This window comes from Octopus bimaculoides, chromosome 16 (genome assembly GCF_001194135.2).
Source record: "Octopus bimaculoides isolate UCB-OBI-ISO-001 chromosome 16, ASM119413v2, whole genome shotgun sequence".
Classification (NCBI taxonomy): Eukaryota; Metazoa; Mollusca; class Cephalopoda; order Octopoda; family Octopodidae; genus Octopus; species Octopus bimaculoides.
Window position 1 is genome coordinate 36,428,331 of NC_068996.1, and position 7,356 is coordinate 36,435,686.

Genomic DNA, 7,356 nt, shown 5'->3' on the forward strand with positions numbered 1-7,356 from the left:
TATATATATATATATATATATATATATATATATATATATATGAATGAGTGAAAGAGTGAGAGAGACAGAGAGAGAAAACGATTAGATTTTATGTCTATATATGTGTTATTATATATGTATATGTATTTGTATATATCCCTATATACGTGAGTGTGTGTGCGGGAATTTGATATTTATGTGTATATAAGTTTGCGCGTAAATTTCTGTACAACATACTATTATTGCCTTTGTTTCAGAAAAGCCATGTGAAATGTACACAAAGATATGTCTGCTGAGGCAGTACGCGCGTATGCAATACATACATACGTACACACAGACACAGAACAGAGAAAGTGAGAGAGAGAGAGAGAGCCCGACCCCCGTTTGCCACCCTCTTCCGCCACACTCTACGCACGCATACACACACAAAGCACCCCGTATCCCCATATACACCGCGCACGCGTTTCTCTGGCACGCGTTTGTGTTTGGCACGCGCGCATGTCCACCGAAAATGTATAACGCAATTAGCACGCTAGCACCAGCTTCCGCAGCACAAGCACTCGCGCTCGCACACATACTTACACATACATACTCGCACATTCATACACACACACTCACATCAATACATACACAACTATATAAACACACACACACACATTGCTGTAGTCAAACATATGTATCATAATAAAAGACATACACAACAAACATTTACGCACTCACACGCTCGCACAAATATAAGTGTGTGTATGTGCGTGCGTGTGTATATATATATATTTCACACTCATTCCCATATACCGCCATACACTCTCATAAAAAAAACGCACGCACACACTTGTACACACGTGTCCACATTATATATATATATATATATATATATATATATATGTGCGTGTGTATTATTTTACAACCAAATATATCTGCTTACTTGGCATCGTTTAGCTATCTTAGTATTTTCGTTTTATCATCCTTATCATGGCTTTCATCGTTCTTTTTACTCTCCCCCTTCCTCTTTTTATCATGTTCACACACACATACATACGTATACACATACGTGTGTCTTTGTTCCCTTCCATACACGCGCGTGTGTGTGTCTCTGTGTTCGTATGTAACACAGATCTATTTAATTTACACATGAGTTGAGAAGAAAATGTGTAAACTAATGAGTAAGCTAAGTGAAAATAACCGTAACCGGGAATTGAAACAGCTTCGCGGATTCGGTTCGCCGGTTGCTCACCGCTATCCTTGGCGACAGTTACTCATACGCCTCAGTTGTTATAATTGGAGGGCCATTCAATCAGCTTTATATATATCTCCTCTTCTTTTACAAATAAATCATGAGTTATTTTTTCTTTTAAATTATACCCTTCTGGGTCTGAAAAATAAAATACCAGTCAAATACTGGTATCGATTACATCGATTTACACCAGCAATGTAAAGTTAGAAATCATCGTATTAAGTTAGATTGGCAGAATCGTTAGAGCGTCGGACAAAATGCATTGCGAAATTTCTTCCGGCTCTTTGCGTCCTGAGTTCAAATACCGCTGATGAACCCCGTCTTTTATCCCGTGGAAGGTGAATAAAAAAAAGTACTAAGGTAGATGGTATCAACTAATTTCCTCCCCTCAAAATTACGAACCCTCTGCCTAAAGAAGAAACATTTAATGGAAATAAATCTATCTCTTCAGCTCCGTTCTCTTTCTGTATCTCTGTTTCTGTCTGTTTGTCTCATTCTGACTGTGACAGTCACAATGAGTACCAGTGATATGTTGAGGTTGACTAGATCGCATTTCACTCTTTGTTACAAAAGCAATCGGCTTTGTTGTACAATACAAAAGAGATGTTTCTTTTTTCTGTTTCAAGTTATTTCGCTTTATGTTGCTAAATAGCCATGGGAAAGGCATGAACATCACGTATTCTCGTTTATCTATATAAACCTTTTTGCCTTCTGTGCTTAAGAAATTTGTCAGTGGTAAGTCTCCTGGAAACGACCGTTTTCTTGATTTGGTTATTTTCATTCCATTTACAACACATTGTCATTAGAAAAAGCATGAAATGCATGAACGTCACAGCATCCATCGAGAAGTAGAGTCTATACACATCCTTTCTCGCGGATTCGATTTCGAGGGTTTAATAAATTTCACTTAAATGTTGTTGATTTGGTAACAATAAACGATTAAATTTTCTCTCCCTTCTCTTAAAAAGCATTTTACTCTGCCGAAAAAAATACCGCCAGGGTATCATATTTCTCTCTTTGCCTTTTGTTAGTAAAATGAAGTACCAGTTAGATGTTAGGGTCGAGTTGATTGGTTATATTTTGTCTTACAAGCTTTGGCCGTTTGCCCAGTCTTAAGAAATTGTTCTTAAATAATGACGACAACGATAATTATGATCACGGTCATCATCGTAGTCAGAAAACTCAAGTCACATCCTGTTACAGTATTGAAGTTATTATTTCACTTGTTTTTTTTTTTTTAACAACAAACATTGCTTTCGTGACAAAGAGCTGCTACGTTTCAATTCCCTGTTACAAAGTCATCTTTAGACAGAAAACAAAAGCAGCGTAATCAACACATCAAATTTCATTCTCTAAGACGTTGCTACAAATTATTCAAATATTTTCCAAACTCCAGTCGTAATCATTTAATTTAATTAAACATACACACACATATTATTCTTTTAATCATTTATTATCTTTTTGGAAGATTGAAACTCGAAGCAATAAAGCTATAAGATAATAAATAGCTTGTGAATATTGGGTTTAAAAAACCCTTTGAATAGAAAATGCCGAAGGTTGCTCATAAAGCACGAACCCACATATATGTGTGTGTGTGTGTTGCTGATGTTCTTCGGAAAGGCATGAATTTCACAACCTTACATTATCTCTCACTTACGTACACTTCGTGTTTTAATAAAGAAAGAATGTTTTCACAAGCCTACGTGGTAAACAATTGTTTTTATCAAGTTTAAAAACTGATAAAATAACTTTCAACAGTTGGGGTTTTCTTGTGTGTTAACATGTCTGTGTGGATGTGTGCGTGTATTTATGTTTGTGTGTGTGCGTGAGTGCGCGCGCGTGTATGATTGCTGTGTGGCGGGAGGAGGAGGAGAAAGAGGTGTGCATGCGTGCATGTGTATGTGTATATACGACACTATATCACTATGTATAGCAGGAGGAGGAGGAGAAATAGGCGTGTGTGTGTGCGTGGTGTATGTACGACCGTGTATATGACTGCGTATAGCGGAAGGGGGAGAAGGAGGTGTGTGTTAACATTAGAGAGCGTGTCCGCGCGCGTGCTGGTTGGGGGAAAGCGTGAGGAGAGACGGCCTATAGCAGCGAAGTGAACGTGTGTACAGTAAGGGGAAGATGTGTGCGAAATACACGCAAGCACGCGCTCGTGTGTGTGTGTGTGTGTGTGCGCGTATGTATAGCAAGGTGAAGGTGTTTTGCATGATTGTGCATATAAGTGCAGCAGACAACGTGTATGTGATGCAAGATAAAAGTGTCTGAGAAAGAAAAGAACGTGTGTATGTGTGCATTACGAAAGTGTATGTGTGTGAGTATGCACGCAAGAAGGCGGAGTTGCCTTCCCGCGGCACTGCACACAATAATTGTAAACTATGTATATATATATACACAGCAACATGAAGTGTGTGTATATAGACATGGTTAACAAGCCTTCAAGTGGTCATTCGACCTGCTAAAAATAATACCTAAATCTCCATCAAATTAAACGGATGATTTAGTCTAAGCCTTTGGTCATAGTTTGGACCTGGGGGTAGATAATGACTGAAGGAGAAAAATACAATAAAAAAACAAGACCAAAGATGGTAATTAAAGGATTGGAATGTTGTAAGTACGGTCGGTTCGTATAGTCGTTAAAGTATCGAACAAAATTCCCTGTGATTTTTTTTTCTGCCTTGTACGTTCTGAGTTCAAATTCCGCTGAGGTCAACTTTGCCTTCTATCATTCCTGGAATCGATAAAATAAAGTACCAGTTAAGTATTGAGCTTAGTCTAACCGACTAACACCATCCCCTTAAAACTGCTGGCCTTTTGCCAACATTTGAAAGAATTATTATTAGAATTAGTAGTGATGGTACGGTCAGAAAAAAAATCCATTCGCAGCCAGAACCACCAACGAAAACTGGTCTCGTGATGGTCTCAGTGTTGGTGTGCAGATCAATGTCGTCTTAAAGCATGTAGAGATTGGGTAATTGCTGAAGAGAGTAAGGGCCCAATTCCGATCTATGTGTTGCTGTAAGGTCCAAGGAATTTGATTTGTTCGCAGGGATGGGGGAGGTTATAATGCTGCTATGAGGGCCTTGATGCAGACACACGAAATTGAACTAGAATAACTTTTCACGGAAGCAAATGCATCTTTTGAAGGTTTAACCTCCAAAATTGTTGAGTCGTCTACCCTTGCGATTTTGTGACGTCCGTCGCCTAATGTTGCTAAAAGGTTGGCATAATGTAAACCCTTCTACAATCACCCACCCACTGCCATCGAAACACTTTGTTATGACACAATAATGAGTAACTTCCATAAATTCTATCGTTTAGCAGATTACACTTCCAAGCCGAGATATTGTAGCAGAACCTTGCAGAGACGAAGCAATGACAGGTATATCGCAACTGCACGGACACATTCCAGAGAACTCTGACTACTAGTTGTGCGAACATCGATCAGACGTTTGGAATCACATGTAGGATAGATTTCACTATCGAACTTTGTGCACTGCGTGAAGATAGTTTTTATTATTTCACTTTGTGAAAATCGGTTTGAAAGTTTCGGTTCTCTCCTGGGTAGCTTATAGTAAAAACAGTTGGTGTGGTTGTCATGGCGATAAAGGTTGAAGGGGTGTCATTTATTCTATGATAAAATACATGCCAAAATTCTTTTTGTAGTACATCAAAGTAGCCCCCCCCCCCAATTGTTATTTCAAGAGATGCCATATTGATAAAAGAGATTCTCTGGTTTCATTTTTTAGGTTCAGTTACAGAATATAGTGGGCGAGGAGGAGAGCCCGCAAGGACAACATTAGGAATTCGGTTATAGTCTTTTCAAGGTAAAAGCCAAACACACACAGTGTGTGTACAAAAGAAGGCATATGTGTGTACGTGGTATATGTATGTACACACACACACACTCGTTTTAGCGTATTTTCCATCTTGTATGGTCAGACAAAATTCATTGAGGTAGATTTTCTACGGCTGGATTGCTCATCCTGGCGTCAACACTCACGTATCTAGGTATATATATATATATATATATATATATATATATATATATATACTGGGAGGCAGTCTGTATTATGTTTATATGTATATATCTGTGTAAATAAATAGATACATATCCATTTACATGTATTGGAAGTGCGCTTATGTATACATATATAGGCACATGAACATGTTATATATATATATATATATATATATACTTGTACATATATATGCGTATATCTACACGTATACATATGCGTGTTAATGTACACGTGTATGTGTATCTGTACAGGTAAACGCGTTATGCGTGTTTATATATATGCGTGTGCATAGATATGTATTTTATATGTGTGTGTAGATTTGTGAATGTACATATATAAAGATGTATGTTCATAGAAATGTATATACATTGATTGTATGTATGTATGCGCATGTAAATAAAGGCTCAGGCGTAGCCCTGTGATATGAACAAATGCATGGCGGCACTACTTGAAAACAGAGGTCCCGATGCATCTACGTAACGATATGAAGGGGAGGGTTAGTTAGGGTTACGGTGTCATTACACGTCCATACAGCGTACATTTGAAATGTTTTGTACGTAACACCTGTATTTAAATAGCACCGGCATGGCTGTATGATGAAGTTTGCTTCCCAACCATGTGGTACTGGGTTCAATTATACCGCGCGGCACCTTCAGCAGGTGTCATCTATTATAGCTCCGGGCCTTGTGAACGGGTGAACGGGTTTGTAGATGGAAACTGAGAGAACCCCTTTGTGTGTGTATATGTTTGTTCCCCACCATGACTTAACGACGGCCGGTGTTGCTTTGTTTACCTCCTCGTAAATTAGCGGTTCGACAAAATAATATGTACTTGGCTTTAAACAAACGTAAAGTTCTGAGATCGATTTGCTCGACTGAAAACCTACAAGACAGTGCCCCAGTATAGCTGCGGTTTAATGATTAAAACAAGTAAGGAATAAAAGATAAACTCATACACATGTATACATGTACACACATATTTATATATATACTGTATGTTTGTATATCTTGTATATGTGTGTGTATATTATCGCCACACCCAATTCTGTTTCTTTGTATTTTCCTTTTTGGTGCTTTTATTGCCCATAAAGAAACGATTGAGGCTGAAAGGCATGAGGACATTTCTCTTTGGTAGAGCTCTCATTGACTTCAACTTTCCTTTGAAAAGGAAATTGAGAGTGGAGAGGGAAGTGCTGTCTTCGAGCGAGTTTATTGAAAGGTGGGTGAAAGATGCGAAAATGGCAAGAGTGGATGGTACCTCTCTAAGTGTAGACCTGTGAGTCGGAGAGAAGGAATTGGAGAGGGCACTTGCTCTTTGTGTTTCACGGAAACCTCGGACAGTAGGGTACCTCGATTATCCCTCGAGGCCCTACTGTACCTTGAGGGCCACATCGCTATCATCTTACCCGCTACTTTTTTTTTAAAGCTTTGTATGCTAAGCATATGTTCCTTCTTTTTCAGTGTTCACCGTGTATACTTAATTTCTTTTTTTCCTTTTTTTTTATCATTTCATTATATGTAAACCCCCACACTTTATGTCTATGTATTGTCCCCCCCCTCATCCTTCGCCCTTGTGGCAAATAACTGAAATCATTATTATTATCATTATTATTAAGCAGTTGAATAGCTAGCTTCATGTGGTTTGGGGACCAGCTGGTTGCGCGGCGGCGGCGTGGCAGGTCAGCTGCGGCGGCGGCAACTGTTGGCTGCATGTCAGCACGATCGTTTCTTTTGTTGCTCTTGTTGTTGTTGTCAAGTTTTGTTAAGACACAAGTGTTGTGTATTTGTACGTGTGTGCATGCACTCTTGTATATATATATATACATGTGTTGGTTTCTATTATGTTTTTAATTTGTTTTGTTAAAACAAATGTTTTGAACCCTTATATCTTTGTTGGTCTTGTCGTAAATAATAATTATAGCACTTCCATCATATATATATATATATATATATATATATATATATATATATACTAGCCCATTACCCGTCGTATGACGGGTTTACTTTGAAAGTATACTTTCGCTTTCATGGATATTATTAGGAAATATGACATACATGCATTAATTATAATCTTTTATAAAATTTCTTGGTGTTTTATACAAAATAATGAAATGAA